This window comes from Parasteatoda tepidariorum, chromosome 9 (assembly GCF_982258835.1).
Source record: "Parasteatoda tepidariorum strain Cologne lab strain chromosome 9, Ptep-v5.0, whole genome shotgun sequence".
Lineage (NCBI taxonomy): Eukaryota > Metazoa > Arthropoda > Arachnida > Araneae > Theridiidae > Parasteatoda > Parasteatoda tepidariorum.
The window spans coordinates 62188754-62208514 of NC_141763.1; the positions used below are offsets into that span (position 1 = coordinate 62188754).

The 19761-nt window shown below is 36.8% G+C and overlaps 1 non-coding gene across 1 annotated transcript; it reads right to left on the reverse strand.

The window, feature by feature from the left end:
* Nucleotides 1–363: 363 nt before the first annotated feature.
* Nucleotides 364–510, reverse strand: LOC122269740 (U2 spliceosomal RNA). The gene has a single exon (XR_006225362.2). It is a non-coding gene; the product is annotated as a U2 spliceosomal RNA (small nuclear RNA).
* Nucleotides 511–19761: the final 19251 nt, after the last annotated feature.

Consider the following 19761-nt stretch of genomic DNA (forward strand, 5'->3'; position numbering starts at 1 on the left):
TTAGTTTTAGTTTAATTGTATTCAGCCTGTAAAATAAAATACAGTTACACCAAAAAATGGAATATAAATTCAGTTTCAAAGAAATGGGCGGCGCGGGTACCATTTGATCTACGGTCCGGGGGTTGGGGAACACTGTGCTAGACGATAGGCATGAAGGGTTTCCAGCTGATTTGATTTTCAGTCACAGGCAAGATGAAATAGGCTTAACTGTTGCATTTGGGTGCAGGGGTAATTGTTAAGCCTTCTATATTTACGTCTGATGATGCTTTTGCTTTTCTATAAAGCTTGGTGTTCAGTATTTGGTAAACCAGAAAATAAGCTGTTATGCTCTTGGCACGTTGATAGAAGTTGGCGCCGTAAGATATGAGTTTATTTCTGATCCTGTTGTCCAGGCTAAAGTCTATACGCTGTCCAAAAATTAGTTTAATATCTAGTTACTCTATGAGTAACGTATCAGATATTAAGCTGATAAGAACAGATTTTTGGGTGGGGGAGGTGCCTCATAGGAGTTTCCTAATCATAGGCGAGGTACTAAAAAATAACAGCAAAGAAAATAACTAGAATTACGTTAAGATTAGGATAGGTTAGGCAGACGTTAAAGCATAAGCTAGTCTTATGGTATGATCAATTAAAAAAGATAGAAGACATTGACAGAGTCAATAACTACTATTGATAGGATAGCAAAAAAACAATTTAAGGGGAACTGGTACAATTGCACAGGAACCTATATTATCATGGATAATCAGACCATCCAGATCCATTTGAATTATCACTGAATGGTGTGTATACAATTGTAGCAGGGGGAATGAAAGATAGGAAGTTTAAATATCTATAAAAAGCTATCACGTTTACTGGGGTACCCAAAAATCAACGCGGGGCGTAGCCTTTATTTCTCCTAGCAGCACATAACATACACTAAGATTACAATACTACAACCCCACAATTACGGGGAGGGCAGGGCATACATAAAGTTAAAGTGACAAAAATAGCAAGCCAACGAAAAAAGGTGGTAATAGAAGGACTAGTAAAGATGTACTTACTGTTGGGGCTTCCCTGTGAGATGCTCCATGTAGATGTTTCTGGAAGTGCGGATGGTGTCGCTGACGCATAATACCTTCTGGAGGCAAAAAGCTGAAGGACAGGTTTGTTGAGTGTGTCCCAGGAGCCAAGTGAACCCACAATAATGGCATTTGTTTCGACTGATTTGTAGGTCTTCCTCAGTTCCTGTTCCACGTCCTTGTATGCGTCAATCTTCCTTTGTCTGGCGGCACGAAAGGAATCCTTCTGATTCTCAAACGGGATGGTTACATCAATGATGTAGGCCTTGTCACCCTTCGCTAACACCAGGTCAGGCCGTTTACCACCACAGTTTGGGACCGCTTGATTCTCATACAGGATGTTGAATCTGTCCTTATACAGGGCAGCATTCCTCACCCTGTCCACGATGTTGTTGTGGCGGAGCTGCATCAGTCTCGAGTACTTCATGCAGTGGTTAAGGACATGAGGCAGTGTTTCAGGGTACTTGTGGCACCTCCTGCACATAGTGCTGTGGTTTCCACTACGGTTACCCTGCTCCATTGACCTCCTAACCGCATTCAGTGGCACGAGATTGAGCCTTGCTCTATGGATGAATCGCCAGTCACAGAACCTGGTGTATTGGCCGTCATCCACAAAGTGAGAGCTAGCGGGCGATTCAGCGACTACACCCAGTACCTTTCCCTGGTCCTTATAGTTGTTGGTCAGGTCCATAGAGATCTTCGTCCGCTCTTCATGTCGAAACTTCTTGAAAACCTGGCGACGATCATTGGGTGTCAGGATCAGTGGCACAGTGAGGGATACCCATCATGCCAGCCGATCTGTCACCGTACAAATAGTGGTTGCTCGCGTTTGGTGGAAGGTTGAGAGTCTCTTTGACGTATTTCCTGATGTAGTTGTCCACCTGTTTCCATGATGACTTGGGATGCTTCCCCGCTCTCATGTCGAACATCATGGCCGGGAAGAGGAATGTCTTGATTGCGTTGAGTCTTTGCCAAGGAGCAAGCTTAGACTCAAGTATACTCTTGGCCAGTTCCAGGTACTTGTTGATGATGGCGTTGGCAGGGAGGACTCGAAATCCCGCAGGGTTACCCAAGAAGTCTTTCTCCTCGCTCTCTGCGAGAGCCCGAATGGGATTATTGTTAATGTAAAATAGGGTGTTTCTAATGCCAACGGGCCTCTTACCTGAAAGGTGTATGCTGAAGCACTTAGGAGCCTTGATGACAAGTCCGAGCTGCTGGCAGATGTTGTTGGCACGGTCAAGCTGGTCTTGGAGTTCATCAGGGGACTCCGCTAGGATGTTTATGTCGTCAGCATAGGCTAGGACGTGGTGTCTGGGGTTGGTCACAACAGGGATGTTGTTAGGTTCATGGGAGCCTTGCATCCTGGAGATTGCTGCTTGTGTAATGTCAAAATCTTCAATCGAGTCGTCTAAGTCGGCGGGGTTCTCCTGACGATGTTGGGTCAGGTCCTTGGCAGCTTGCATTAGAACCTCGTCCGGTGAGGCTCGCCTTTGCAGGCTCCTCACCAGTGGATCAATAGCTAAATTGAGTAATGGTCCACTGATGGGGTCGCCTTGCTTGACTCCGGATGAAACCTTGATCTGTTTGGTTGGTCCATCCAACGTGTTGATGGTAACGTAGGAGTCTGTGTAGATGTCCTTGATGACAGACGAGAATATCTCACCGGCACCGTAGAAGTCGAGAGCGTTGATGATAGTGTCGTGTGGCACAGAACCGAAGGCATTGGCGAGGTCCAAAGAGCCCACGCAAGCTTCAGTTCTGTTGAGTCTTGAATCACGCAGGAACTTCTGGACCACGAAGTTATGCTCAAAAACCCCATCATAGGGCATGAATCCCTTCTGGCAGTGACTAAGCACGTCATAGGACGTCAGCCAAGTCATGAACCTGTCGCACAGGCATCCCGTGTATACCTTATAAATGGTGGACGACAGGGAGATTGGTCGCCAGTCGGAGATATCAGACGAGTCGCCCTTTTTGGGATGGGCACAACTCGGGAGGATTTCCATTCACTGGGGATTTGGCGGTTTGCAAGGCAGATGTTAAATATCACCGTCAGCAGCTTGCACTCAGGATCAAGGGCCTTCCAATGCTGAAAAGTCAGCTTGTCAGGCCCAGGAGCCGTATTGTTGAAGCGCCTCAGGCGTCTATACACCTCCTCCTCTGTGACCGGTTCCATATTCACAGGATCTTCTGCAAATGTCGTGCCCAGGAACGCAGAGTCGTCAGCATCTTTAAGGCTAAGGCTCTCTTCAAAGAAGTCTTCGATGGTATTCTTCGGGATGGGGCATGTGGCAGATGGAATGCCGGAGATCTCTCTCATGCACCTCCTCTTGTTCCTTCTGTAAGCCTTTTGAATCCTTGTGGCCTCAGCGTTAGGATTGTTATCATCCTGGTGGTGGGTCCTGGGTATAGTAGGTGAGTCGTCGGGATGAGGGACCTTCATGTGCTCTCTCCCGGAAATAATCATATCCTCGAGTTCACTAGTGAACTGAGTCCATCTATCCGCGGAGTCGAGCGTGGAGATGGCAACGAACTTCGGAAGGTAGTCCTTCAGCAAGAAGTCGTCCATTTGCGCCACCTCATCCTGTTGAATGTCGTAGGAGTCAACGATTATGTCCGTACCATCGTCCAAGTCAAGTGCAGAGGGAGTCGGGTCAATAGAATCTTGCGTGTCTTGATTTGCCGACACCTGTGTTATGCAATGACTGACCATGGGTGGTTCGTCGAGTGACCTGGATTGAGAGACACAAGGAGAAGGAGTAGGAATTGTTCTTACCGTTTTGCGTTTATTTCCAGTACCCGCTCGTCTAGGTGGAATGCGTGCTGGTTTAACGGAAGTGGACTTACCTTTCTGTCTCTCCGTATCGTTGTTAGACTGGAGAGTAGCAGTATTGGTGGGCCTACTCGTCTTGTGTTTGGTGGTCTTGTTTGGGGAGCTACGATCTTTTGTGTCAATGGTGGTAGTGGTAGAGGCCACGTCAATCGGTAGTGGTTGCTCCTGAGCTTCAAGTACATCGAATCTGTTCCTCACCACAGTTGCATACGTGGTGTTTATGTTGGTGGTATTATGCAGAGCGGATTGGCGCTTGCGAGACTTGATGTTAGGCTTAATGATTGGTTGGATCTCAGCCTTGGCCACGCTCCTTGCATGGGCAGCCTCATGGTTTAGTAGACCTCTCTTTGTCATGAATGCCTCGTTGCAGCATTTGCACTTGAAGTTATGCGAACCAGGGTCCCTGAGGGCAAAAGCAGTCTCCTGGAAGCATTTGTGCACGGAGGGTGTCCTGGCAAGAATCAACTTGTGGCAAATACCACACCAGTTGCTTGTTTTAACAATGGAGAGGTCGTGGGCAGTCTTCAGGTGTTTTTTGATGGAACTGGTGTTGTGGTACCATCTGCCCGTCTTGTAGGTGGCTCTACATCCTTCGATGACGCAGGGTGTAGGGGATCTGATTGGAAAGACCCAGTGGAGAACGCCATCCATGAAGCTTGATTTGGTAGGACAGTTCTTGTTTTTTAATATGGAAGGTGCGCAGGTTGCAACGGTATTGTGTCCTGTATTGCCGGTAGCTTGACCTGTACTAGGGGAAAGAGTGGTAGTAACTTTATCAAAACTAACCTTTCTGCTAGTCGGCTTTTTCCTCCTTGGGTTAGCTGGTGTTGCTCGTTGCCTGAGAGGAGTAATGTTGGTACTTACCTTTCCACCTTGGCCGCACGTATCACCCACTAAGTCAACCTCATCAACCTTGCTGTTAAACAGCATTGGTCTTGCATTGTGGGTACTACGTCGTTCACCTGGGAACAAGAAATCGTCATCCGAGTAGTGATTGGTGGTGATGCCACTCGTAGATGGTTTGCTAACAGGTGGGGAGTTGGATGGAGGTAGTTTAGCAAAGATGTGAGCAACATCTAGATGTGTCTCAAGGTCCCTAAGGGAGAGGAAACTGACCGCATTGCTGGCATCCGAACCTCTTAGTAGCGGCAGGTGGCAATGGTGGGAAGTCGTCATCCAAGTCAATAAGTTTGGCCTGGCCACCTTTGAAGGGCCTTAACATTGGAGGAGATGATTGCGAGGAAGAGACAGAACCACCAGGCGTTATCAGGACAGGAGGAGAGAGACATCGATCCAGTTTGTGTGTTGGTAGCACTTTGTCAAATTCGGTGCCGTTGATGTCAACCTCAAGCAAGTGATTTGCTAGGGAGCCATGATTCCTAAACAACCTAGTGCAGTGATGGCAGCTAACTGGTATAGTGGCGAGCTGGTCGCTGTATATGTTAAGTAAGTCCTCCTCGAAGATTGTCATGTACGCTGTAATCTCATCAAGGGGAAGCAGGTGGGCGGCGTGGTGAACCTCAAGCAAACCAAAGTCGTGGCAGGGTGCCTCGCAAATGTAGCAATTGATGACCCCAGGAGGAATGGAGGTCTTCTGGCTATCATGCACTGGATTGTTGGTTCTAATGGATTGAAGCTCGGCAATTACCCTGTTTATAGAAGCTGCTTCTTGGAACTTCTCCAGCTGCTCAATCAAGAAGTGGTCGATGTGCACGTCGCTAAGATTAGATAAGCTGTTCTCGTTGGTTGGAACATCCACCTGATGAGTGGGATCATCAACCAAGCAAGAAGTAGTTGGGGGTGCAATCGGAACAGCATCACTGGTAGGTACATCCTCTATGTAGCTAGGGGGATCGTCTACCGTGAATAAGTAGGGGGCGCTGTCGTTGGCAGGTACTTCCATGGTATTATTCATGGGGTCTTCCGCCGGTGAATGCTGTTCTATTGCGGGTGGAGGGCTGTTTGCCCTAACAGGGGAAGTAGAGGTAGTTGACTTGAACATGGAATTAGTAAAGGTCAACGGTGCAGCATTGATCGTTGAAGTGCCAGGACTCTTCTTGGGAGCAGGACAGTCGTCTGAAAGAACAGCCAGAGTAGTGGGGCTGCCGTGTTCAGAGTGGTTTCCAGCCACGCAGGGATCAGAGTCACTCCCCTCAAAGCTAACCGAGGTTAGGACGGATGATGAACTTGCACCATCGGTAACATCAGGGGACCTGTGTGCAGAGGATTTGGGTATCTTCTTTCTTTTGCTGAAGCAGAAAGAAGGCGCAACAAAACTCGCAGCATGGCACAATGGGGGAGCGAACTTATATTGGCTACACAGTTCAACCACAGCATCAAGATGTTGATTATATAAGTGAAGCGATATAAGTCTATGTGAGTCACATCTGTGTTTGCAAAAAGTGCAGCAGAAAAGAATGCCCTTATTGGCATTCGGGCGATTAGCCAGTAGCTCGTTAATAGTAACCACAACACTGTTATAATCCATAATCAGGCAGTTACACAAAGCAAAACAAATTAATAATGACAATGACCAAAAAGGAGAGAATCAATTAGTAAGCAGGGGGAGATACCACACGTTAGTAGCATTGCCTGCTGAAAAGTTGATAGAAGAAAAAACAGTGGAATCGTTTCGTCAGAAAGTCAATAATCAAATCTTCAGTTTCGTATATAGTAACAATATTAAAAAAAATATAGCACTTTAAAAAAATTATAATAACTATTGAAAAAAAAAAACTAGAACACCGTTGCTCAAATCGAACATCTCAAAAAGTGACTCAAATTTTGCCTGTGGTCTTCTTGAAATTGAGCCAAAGTTGCATTTTGCAAATCAGAGGAGCGAGATATGAAAAATTTCAGTTCTGGTTTTAGTCGAGAAAATTTCATCTGAATATAAATTTTCGATTCGCGGAATTTCACAAATTAACTGTTAATTAGCTGACAAACCCTGTTATATACTTTTTTTTTTATTTCAATATGATCCTGAATTACAGCATCCATTACAACTGAAGGTATAATTTGTTTATGGTGAAACACATTTTGTTCTCCGCTTAAAAGGGCTTTTTGATACTTGCACCAAGAATTCTCCCCTTCAGGACAAAAGCTGTGCAAAAGGTTCCGTATCACTAGAACGCAGATGAAAATAAATTGCCCAGATAGATTTTTTCTTCTTTTCTGAACAATCTAAATTGCCGCATATGGCCTTTCCATAATACACGGAAGTAAGCTTGATTGAAGCTTCGGTGAGTCTTCCTTTACCGGATAAACTCTTACCATCATCAAGTTTTTTTCCGCTGTACTCTTTCTTTTTTGAACACATTAAATTTTTTTCTACATTTGTGCTGTATGGATTACTAGCTACAAGTGAAGTGCTTTAGTGTCCCCATCTCCAATGTAGCTAGTATATCTTACCCCTCTCTCCAATTCAGATCTAAAAAATACTCAGAATATAAGCAAGAATGTTTTAGCACCATTGGACATCAAGCGAATTTGTAAATCATCAGTTTATCAAGCCTGGAAAGAACACTGGAATACACAAAATTATAATAAATTACATGAAATTTTCCCTTCTATTGATAACAATAAAATAATATCCATTGACCGTAAAACTCATGTTTTAATAAACAGGCTACGCATTGGCCACTCACGATATACCCATATGCATTTATTGAAAAACGAACCTGCACCTGTTTGTTCATTCTGTCAAGTTGTTATCACCATTGAGCATATTTTTACTGACTGCAGACGATTCAAATACTTGAGAAACAAATTTTTTGGCAGTTTTAACCCTGATCTTTAATCTTTACTTGGTTACCCTATACATCACAATCTTTTAAAATGTATCAAAGTCATAGGACTTTATTCTCTGCTTTAAAAAATAACACCTTAGTTTAACCTTGTGACCAAATTTTTACCTAGTGCCTGGCGCAGTATAGCCATTTCTGGCTCTTGCGCCAATAAACTCCAACCAACCAATTCAGATCTTTTAAAAATTTCAACCATTCCATCAACTTCCATATTACCAGATGAGCCGATATGATTTTTTGTGCATAATTTAAAATGCCTTGATTCCCATTCTTCATATTTTTTCCCACTTTTGGGACCTTGGGAGGCCTGACAATCTTCGCACGCTAGCGATTTAACTTGGACGTCTAACACTTTGCCTGAATTTGCTCCTATAACAGAGCAAACACAAATTTCAGAAGTATGCCCTCTCGTTTTCCACGATCCATCTCCACTGACTGTCAAATCAGTGGAGTTCTTTGTTGCTGCTAATTCTTGCACTGTTGCATTTTTTATACTAGAAATAGCTGCTTCTTTAACCCCACTCTGAATCCAGCTAGAAGACTAAGTTGCTGTAGTTGGCTTGCAACATTTCTCCCCAAGTGGAAGAATTCAATAACAGGCTCTTATTCTAACAGGGGAAGGCATAAGTTTTGATAAGTACGGGAGCGATTTCTTGTAACAGTTTGGAATGGAACTGTTTCTGGTTTTCTCTTTCAAAGGCAATTATTCTTATTCAATTCTTATTCCCCTCTTATGCAATTCTTTTTCAGTATCTTCAAAAGGAAGTTGCCGTAGTTGGCTTGCAACATTTCTCCCGAAGTGGGTGAATTCATCAACAGGCTCTTGTTCTTTTATTTCCCCTCGGGCCTCTTGTCAGAAATACCATTTAGATTAGAGAGATAGCTCTCTCTACATGTTCGGGGACCTATTTTGGTTTTTTTCTGTAATTGTATAGGCAATCCATCGCCTTTTCTAATATATTTTGATATCGTCGACTCTTCTTTGACTAATAAGTTATAGAATTTCCATCTGCAAGTGAAAAATATCTTCAAAAGGAAGTTGCCGTAGTTGGCTTGCAACATTTCTCCCGAAGTGGGTGAATTCATCAACAGGCTCTTTTCTTTTATCTCCTCTCGGGCCTTGTCAGAAATACCATGTAGAAGAGAGAGGTGCCTCTCTCCACGTGGTCGGGGACTTATTTTGGTTTTTTCAGTAATTGTATGGCTGTAGCAGCTAATCCTTCTTTGTTCAGCATTCTAAATATATATATATTTTTGTGCTTTTACTTACTTTTTATGAGGAAAAACAAAAGAATTGACTATATGCTTGTAGCAATCTGTTTAGACAATAGGCAAAATCCTCACTCACTGATTGACTATCACTAACTCTCTCTTTCCATAAAATTGAAAATCTAAAATTAGGAATTTCTGAGATTTCGACATTTTCGACTAATTTCGACATTTTCAATTATAGGAATAATGAGCAGTAATGCAGAATATGCCACTACCTCCAGGTATTAGCCGCGAAATAACTGATTCTGGCTCTTGTGAATTGGAATGTGAAACCGCAAGGCGGTTTGTACTTAAAGGCGATTTGTGTATTATAAGCATACTGTCAGCCACTATGTCAATCATGCTGGATAAACTCTCTATATTATCTATAACATAACCCGTATGATATTTATGCTGTCACCAAACCCATGCTATTTCCTTTTCGCTTTGGGGATTAGTAATTTATGCAATTAAAAACTCAAACCAATTGTTAATACGCCTTACAAAAATACATTTTCCATTTTCATTGTTGTCTAGTGGGAAATAAAATCAGGTATTAATATAGCAGAAATGAAAGAAACGGAAAAGACAGCAACATAATTTATCCATTCCCAGCTATAAGTTTTCTTTCTATTATTTCAGGTACCTCAAAATGAAGAAGACTGGCGAATGATCGCTGAACGCTTTGATGAAAAAACAAATTTTCCTGGTTGCTGTGGAGTCCTAGATGGGAAACACATTAATATCGTTAAACCAGACCGCAGCGAAAGTGATTTTTACAACTATAAAGGCAACTTTAGCACCATTTTATTAGTCTTTGTTACAGCAATTATGCTTTTACCACTATAAATGTGGGCGGCCAAGGGAGGGCCCATAAAGGTGTGCTATCTTTTATGAGTCATCGTTGAAAAACAGCTAGAAAATGAGACCTGTTTTCCGCACTGGGGAGTGATCCTCGCCGATGATGGCTTTTGTTTGAAATGTTATTTAATAAAGACATTTTCACGGCAGTCACCATTTTTCAACTGAAGAGAAAATTTTTAACTATCGCCTTTCCCTGGCTCGTCGAGTTGTAGAAAATGCTTTCGGCATTACGGCGATGCGCTTTAGGATTTCTAAAACTTATATCTACAAACTACGTCGTGACAAAGTTGATAAGGTGGTGAAAGCGACATGCGCTCTGCACAATTGTCTTTTACACAGTTATCGATCCTATGCTCCTGCAGGAACTTTTGACACAGAAGTTGATGGCAGAGTAAAATTTGGATCGTGGAGATCAGAACCAGCACCACAATTCAAATATTGGTAGACAGTGCAGCAATAAATATAGTGCATTTACTAAGAAACGCAGGCGTAGTTATACTTCTTATTTTGTTAGTACTGTACTGGCGCATTTCCCTGGCAAATGGAAATGATTCGTTGAATATATATCTTCGCATTTACTAGAAAAATATTTTTTGTACGAATTATTCTTTCATTCATGCCCGAATTTGCTCCTATAACAGAACAAACACCAATTTCAGATGCATGCCCTCTCGTTTTCAACGATCCATCTCCACTTACTGTCAAATCAGTGGAGTTCCTGTTTGCTGCTATTTCTTGCACTGTTGCTTTTTTCATACTAGAAATAGCTGCTTCTTTAACCGCACACTGAATTGAGCGAGAAATTTTGGTATAGGTTGTGCGACAAACAGGATCATCGAGATCCATAATGCCACAGAATGTTCTTAAAGACTCGTGTCCTTTTCCGATGCAACGCATTGCATATATTGCTCTGTGATTAACATCAGATTTTTTATTATTCTCACCAAACTGGTTACTATTTCTGAAAGATGATAAAATTCCACATATTTCACAAGTTAAAACTAAGTTCAGAGATAAACCACAAATGGCCTTGTCACTTACAGTGACTTTGCTGTTACCGTCTTAACACACTAAATGTTCTTCTAAAGCAGCAAACAACAGTTGCCTGTCCACAAGCATAAACTCTTTAAGGCTATTTTCTGCTTTAACTGATTCACGAGATGTAGTATTGTCACTACTATTTAATTTAGAGCTTGAAGAGCTCTAAATTAAATTCAGATGATAATAATTAAGAGTGCTGATCTCCGTGAAATCTCCGCTTCTTTGCACGTTTCTCAAAAGACGATTTGCCCTTCATTATTACAAAACAGTAAAACAAATATCAAATGCGATAAATGCAGCTGCTTAATAGCAATTAATAACAAAAAACAAGAACAGTAAACAACGAAAAAAATAGTCGCAACAAAACACGAAATAATCACAAAATATAAAAACTATTCGAAATGGTGTGAAAAACAAGCAAAACAGATCAAGTTGTCAAGTTGTTAAGTTTCTTCTGGAGTAGGTGTTTAACAAGATCACGTGGCACGGGTAAGTCACTTTACCAAGGAGACGCTCTGGTGGCTTTCATTGCAATTTTCTTGCAGTAAGACTCTTCCCAGATATTATGTGCCCCCATGGCACCTCCAAGATGCTCCATCAATTTCCTCCAGCAAGAAGAAAAACATGCGCCATTTCTAAGTAATCGACATCATCAGAGAGAGCTGCTCTTCAACTTGAATTAAGGTTAGTTAGGAAGTACCTGTACGCGAAGCGGACACTTCACTTTTTCATTTAAATTGGTGCCCGTGAGCGCGCCTGTAATGATGTCTTTAGTAAGAATGAGAAAACCACAGGTGAGCTTGGATGGTAGTCAGCTTGACGGGTAGACCACTGCTCTATAACTTGTCGGCAAGCAGATATCGGAGAGAGCTGCTCACATCACGCTCTTGAATAAATACCCCTCCAAAGCCACCATCGTTGCCACCACCACAAAACCAACAAAGAGACATAATTTTCGAATAATATTAGTAGTTTAACATTAATTGAAAGATAATTTGAAATAAATTTTGTGCATGATGTGAAATAACAATTTAACAAAGTTTAAAAATTTAATTTAACAATCTACATAATGAGTAGTAAAAGAAAAAAAAAACGTAAACTGAACTAACTAAAATAACATTAAAATCTTGTTCGGGATCCCAATATTTTACAAACCAATAGTAGAATTAACGCTGCCATCTGTCTGCTCAAAAAGACACAAACTTAACTAAAGGTAAAAAATAGCTGCAACTTCTTTACTATATTAAGTAGAAATATAGTTGAATACATTTTAGTAAGAAAAAATAAATTGCTAATTAAATTTCACTGCATTACATATCTAAAATAACTGATTCCCAAAAAGAGATTTAAAATAAAGTTTATTAAAACATGTAGAATTTTTGAATTCTTGAGTTATTGCGCAGTGTAAATGGGTCATAATGCTGAAAAATCCTTTTGTTCGTGAGCAAAATCGATTTTTCTTTAAATCGCAATGTTTATGTACATAAAGAGTTATTTTTTGTCGTCTAAATTTAGTTAATTATCAATATCTATAGTATACATTATAAATATTAGTAACATTTCTGAAAATTTTACATTTTAACGAAAGATTATAAATCTTGGAAAAGAACATAAATAGTTGTAATGTAATGTTTTGTAGACAGGTCTCAAGAGGGCATTGTACAGATGCGCAACATTAGCATAACAATATCTTTCTCGAAATTTTATTAATAGTTTATGAATTCTTTACAAAATGTAATTTGAAGTATTTAACGCAAATATAAAATGTAACGAAGCAGAATATTTCGTTTCAGGAAAGTTCCGAGAAACAAATATTTAGTTTTATGTTATTTTTTTTTTTTTGGTTTTTTTTATTTATTTTTATTTAAACGACTTAAAACTCCTCATGCACCACAAAGTATAGCATGAGGCTTACAGTTGTAAGTAGAAAACAAAAAGAAGAAAAATTTACAAATTTACATTAAAAACAAAATTCCGCAAGGCCGCAAGACTTTCAATACTTTTGACCAGTTCTGATAAGACAGGTGGCCAACAAATAGAAAGACGTCTCAAATCAGTCTTTAAATTCATTCGGGCACTCGCATACAGACTACAATGAAGAAGAATATGTTCAGCATCTTCATCAGCATCACCGCAAGCTCAAATTCCACTGGTCTGCAGATGGAAACGAAATAAATCTCTTAAAATTTCCATGGTTTGTTAAAATTTGGGTCAATTTAAAATCAGTTGCAAAAAATTCTATTTCCTTTCAATTCCTTTTCAAAAAATTTCTATATTCTTCAGATATATTCTCAGAATAAAGCTTTTTAATTATTTGTCATAAAAAATATCTATTTTTAGTCCTTAATAGTATATAAAAATATCTATTTTTAGTCCTCTCAGAGGGGAAAACAATTTCTAATGAAGCACTTCAGTTAGAATTTACTTTGGGCCTGCACACATGTGGTTCAGTTGAAGCAGCATTGGATATGCCGCTGTAGAGCAAACAGTTTTTAGTCTTTTCAAAGGTACATGCAATAAAAATTAAATACAATATTTAAAGGACATTAAGTATCTTACTAAGGCACAAAAACAAAAGCTGTTTGAAAGTGAATTTAAATAGCCATCTTTTATGGTGTGATTTCTTAATAATAAATAGGTAAGTAAAGTTGTTTAATACAAAAATATTTGTTAACCTGAAGTCAAAGTGTCTACCAAAATATTGCAATATGATTGAAAAGAAAAACATAGAAATTAATTTATTATTATTTTTTTTTATTCAAAACAACTTTTCCATTATGTATTTTTTATAAAAGGATATGAACACTGAATACTTTTGATTTGAAAAAACAAAAGGTCAAAACATAGTGGGATAGCGAAATGCATTCTTGAATAATGGATCACTTTTGCAGACCATAAATCCCACCCATTCGAGAGTGAAACCATTTTGAAGGATATTTCTTTTCAAATCACGTGGTGGGAATCAGCAGAGGTACCCACCATCTGTCTCTTCATCTTCTATTAGCCATTCAAAAGAGACGACTGACACATTTCCTTTTCTTGAACAAATTCCATTACCAAATATTCTAAGGTTGATCTGAGAGCAAAGGTATTAAATAAGTCAATCATTACAACTATTTAAATAGTTGTGTGAATTTTCAGAAGGGAAAAACAATTTCTAATGAAACTGTTGGAATTTACTTTGTCTGCACACATTTGATTTGGTTGAATCGGCATTGGATTGGCCCCTGTTCAGTAAGCAGTTTTTAGTCCATAAATAATCATTTACCTAATCGTTTGAATTCTCAGAGGGGGAAAAACAATTTCTAATGAAACACTTGTGTTGGAATTTTGGTATATCTTCTTACTTTTAAATACAGCTCCTAGCATGATTTGGTTACACAGAGTTTAAATGCAGTTAAATGATATTAAAAGTAACGATGAAGAAAAATGAAATACAGATCAAAATTTACCATGCCTTTTGTTTACATTGCGTTTATGACCAAAGTTACTGTAATTAATCTGCTTGATCAAAATTGTAATACATATTTACATTATTCCGAAGCTAAATATATTTGATAAAAAAAGGTAGAAAAAATGAAAATAAATAACACCTAGTCAAACATGAAGCATACTTACATAAGTGTTGGTGTTGAATTAAATTGTTCTCTGCTGTCCATTTCATATTCACTAAAATAAAAATGTATTCAATAACATTTTAAAACTATGTAATTAACATTTGATAATATTAAAATGTTTAAACAATCAAGAATTTTGATTATTCTTTATTACACTTTACATAAGTTCTGATTTGGTTATGCAAGTTATAAACTTCCTCCCTAGCTCAAACATATTTTTTCCTTTCGTTAACCTTTTTAAACTTATGACTTAATCCTGTTTCAATTTGTGAATTCTATTTGCTAGTCGTTAATTAATAAATGAATATACTTATTTTTTTAACATGACTTATTGATCAACATATAAATGATTTTTTTAAACGCGAGCTCATGATCAAAACCATATCAAAAGTTCTTACTTTTCTTCAAAATCAGTTTCAACATTTGCCACTATTGGAGATGGTGGGTCATCCACATTTTTAATCGGGCTCACATTAGCTCCCAGTACAGATAAAATTTTATTGTACTTTCCCTCGATCGGAGGCAATGCTGGTCCACCACCAGTCTTTCGGGCATGGATCTTTCTCTTATCGTGTTCCTCCTTTCCAGCCATCTTCAATCCTTTCCATAATCCTATAAAATGAAGATAAGTTATAAATTGAAAAATTCCATGCTCAATTTCATTTCAGCTGCAATACATATTATAGTACTTTAACAACTTAAGAAAAAGATTCAAAAATTTGTCCACAAAAGCATAGACCTTATACTACCTAAAAAGTTATCATTCAACATTTTTACATCAATTAATAGTTATTATAAAATTAAATGGTAAAGAGCCTTCTTCTTAGGTTTTATATTCTTTACGAAAAACTCAAGCAGCACTTATAATCCTGTATTTAACTTTGAAAAATAGAGCTTTCCCTTGTGCTGATTTCTGTGTGTATATTTTTAAAATTACATAGATATTCAAGTATGGAAAAAATAACCAGATATTGTAACTAAATCCAAAAGTAAAATTAGTGCCAAGTTTTAATGTCTGATTTAATTGATATATAATAATGTATGCATGTACATTGAAGAGATTAAATATGTATTCATTGAGATTTATCAAAGACTTTTAACACAGGAGTTGATGAAATTTTTTATTCCTTTATGAACTCTTATATGAGACATGTTCTTGTAAGTATTGCAGAAAAGTTGAATCAGAATTTTTGTATCAATTTCTTGTACATACATTTTATATAAATTAAGGTATGATTTAATAATTTGAGCAAAAATAACAAATTATGCATGTAATATATTAATATGTGTGTCTATATATTGAGAATACCCATAAAAAATTCCTAATTTAAAAATCAAACTAAAATTATTACTAAATAAAGTATTACTATGGTTAGTAATATTTCTTAATAAAGTATCTATTTAGTGAAAGGAATACTTTTTTAATTATAATAAAGGTTTCTTTTTCAGTATCAATTTAGAAATACTATAAATCTTTTTATTTTGTTATTTTATAAAAAAGAAATTGGCTACATGATCCAGTAAGACAGCAGAAATTATAATCTTTATTAATCTATATTTTCTTATTTTTTCTGTCCTACAAAAATGTGTTCTTAAATATTAACTAATCTTTTTCACTTCTGATAAAGTATTTATTTTCAATACCAGCAATAGGTTGTGTATACAGTATGCTAATCTGAAATTAGTTAATGAAAAATTTATTGTAAACAAAATATTACATTAAACTCTATTAATAACAAATAAAAGATAATTGTAACTTTGAACAGTTTACCGTGTTTTGTGATCATTCATTAGAATTTCAAATGATGCAATCAGATTGTTTACAAACTTTGCTCGATATCGTTCTATATTTACATAAATCATAAGCTATCTTAAAATTATCTGCGTATTCAAATAATATCAAGTAATAATTAATTTAAAAGTAAAATGAAATGAATTACCTTGAAGATTCCCAATGGTTTTTTCTCCTCCATTTATTCCAATAAATTGCTCATGAATCTTAATCCATGCCTTCCTTTTTTGCATATTTGCAAAATTGTCCGATGCTTTGGCTTCAATCTCTGGATGTTGGGTGCATATTTTTATAAGTGAATTCTTTTCGAACTCAGAAAAATTTGCTGTTCTTTTCAGTGTTTTTTTTTCTTTAATAGTTTCCAATTTGTCAGGTGTTTAGAACTAAGAAAATACAAGTGCGAAAACTACTTGCAACAAAACGGGAAAATGTAATGACGTAACTCTAATTCCTCGACTCTGTCCGTTGTTTGGATAAAAATATCACGTGGGGCGAAGTTTCAGTGCATTACATGCGATAAGCTAAGTTCAGTTAAACCGCAGCAAAACTACGTTTGAGCAATGAAGCCTAGCTTTTCGCTTAGACCAGGTTTACGTAAACCGCGAAACCGAGGTTTAAACTCCCTAGTTTAGACTGCGTTCTGACAATTCAGCCTAAGTGTCCTATAGAGTCCGTGAAATTGGTAGGATCAACAATTGGAAAACGGTGTTACAATTAAGTTGTAACAAGTAGAGTATACGTTGAAAGTATAAATAATTCACATTTTGCAAAGCTCATCTCTATAGTTTGAAACATTCACAATCATTTCTTTTCTTCGAATTATAGAAAAGTAATACTAACTTCTTATTTAATAATTTACATAAAAAGGAATAGATATCACTTACCTTTTTAATTCGAAGGGACTAAATGAATTAACTTTGAAACAAATAGTGCACATTATGAAATAAATTTTATTAAACACATATATTTATTGTCTTCCCGCTACATCATTTAACATTTTTCTGTATGCCTTGTGACAAATATTCAGCTTCTGTCTAATGGCATTTCTCACTTGGACGATAGAGACATTAATTTTTTTAGATATGAGCAACTATATCTCCATTACAGAGTCGGGGTTTAAAGCAGTCTCTTTTTGACGCCCTTTAATCCCTTTTAACACACTGGTGCTCAGCGCCTCTGGTACAAAGACCACATCAAGCAAATCCCCCGTAAAGAAGTCCTTGATACAACAATTGAGCCAATAAGCGTCCACTGTGAGTGTCGGCCCTAACACAGTGAGTACATTCATTTCAACTTTCGCCTCAGTTGTAGTAGTTTTCTTTACTTGCTCTTTTACATTTTTATACTTTGATTTTAATTTTAAGTATTTTTCTTTAAGAATACTGTGGGAATTTTTAAGTTCTTCCATTTCTTTCTCTTTTTTAGTATTGTCTTTTAGCAAGACCTGAACTTTACTCTTAATGTCAGGGCAATCTGCACAATTATTACTGCTGGTCATTAGTCCAGTTGCCTGAACCTTGGCATGTCGAATTATTTCAATATCTTCTTTCACAGCAGATTTAGTGTTTTTTACTCTTTTTCTACTCAAAAGAAATGAATAAATATTTGATTAACATCCATACACTTTTAGTAAACAGATAGATTAATTAAACTCATAACAGCAGAAACTGAACATTGTACATAAAAAAAGTACATTCACTATTTCGAAACAAAGAAAAATTATGTTTAATAATAAAATTTTCCTCGACAGGTAAGGGGTACATCGATATAGCGTCTCTGTTCCATAGCCTAACTTCTTAGCAACACATTTTGCAGTTACAAGAAGCCAATGAAAGTCCCCCACTATAATACTTCGATTTGTTGATTGGTATTTTGAGAATAAATAAATTTTAGTAATTATTTAATTTTAGTAATTATTCAAATATTTTAATATAACTAAATCAAAATAATAAAATGCTTACGTATTTGTAATATATAATCGTTTATTTTACAACAACAGCTGATTTTTTCATAGGGAAAATCATGCATATTCCTCACTCTGTGGTGTTCATTGTAGATAGTTAAAGAAAACATACATGATAGGATAATAATTTAAAAAGTATGTATTTAAAAGAAATACTAAAATGAAGTTTAATAATACTTATAAAAATTCGACTTTGAATATTTATTGGAAAAAACATTAGTTATTAAATTTCCTTAGGGCAATTTTATTTGATCTACTTTTACGAACAAGCATGTATGTCAGAAATTACCAATGTTCATTGCTTAATCAATAACTGTGTTTTAATTTTGTTTCTTAAAATATACTTGTTTTTATCTATGTTAATGCTTTTTTAAAAAAAGAATTAATAAAAGGCTTTAAATAAAAGTTTGTAAAATAATAGAAAATTAATCAACCTTTTAAAATTCTCATTATTATTAAACAAATTTTACACATTCTTAATTTTCACTTATTTTTCGTGATGAGGATTGAAAAAAAAAGATATTTTTTCACACGTGTTTCTATAATACACGACTCTTTCCACCTTATTGGATAAAATTATCAACCAGGTAAAATTTCAAATCAGATATACCCAACAAGCTGTTAAACCTCGGCAAAACTACGATTACGTTTTTCTTTTAAAAATCATAAAGTGATATCATTTGCATCCAATGCTTGTTGTAATACATCATTGGAAGATGTGGTTGAGGAGCCTGCTCCTTTGGGCATCCAGACACTGTAGCCTTCTGCTTAATAACATGTTGCTAATCTCCATTTGCATCTGGGGTGCCATTGGGTAGGGCAAGCTCCTCAGCTGAATTCATCTTCGAATTCATCTTCCTTTTTTTTTTGCACTTCTCAACTATGAGATCTAGCTTCTCTATTGCTCATTCAACAGCAGTTTTTTTTTTCTTTGGCGTCTCACATAATGGAGACTGTAACAGCAGTTTTTTTTTTTTCTCCTTTGGCGTCTCACATAATGGAGACTGTATCTCCTCACATACAACAGCTATTTCTTCCTCTATCTCAGTGTCATTTGGAATCTAAAATTAGAGCAATATATCCTAAAAACATACAATAGTTGTATATATATATATATATATATATATATATATATATATATATATATATATATATATATATATATATATATATATATATATATATATATATATATATGAATTATTTGCATTCCACAAGCAGTCAGCACAAAAATGAAATAAATTAAAAAATGCAGTTACGTATAGTAACTGCATAAAAAATATGAATTAACCTGGATTAACAATAAAATTGTATTATTTAAGACCTTTAAAAAACGGGTTACTGGTGGATGTTTGAGATAGGCTTCTTGTAATAAATAATATACTTTACCAACAATTGCTATTCATTTCCTCATTCTTTTAATCAAATACCATCTCTTTAAAAACTGCCAGAAAGCTAACTGAATTTTTTTTTATTAAAAACAAATAACTTTTTAAATAAGTATATAAAGTAAAACTTTCTAGCAATTATAAGAAT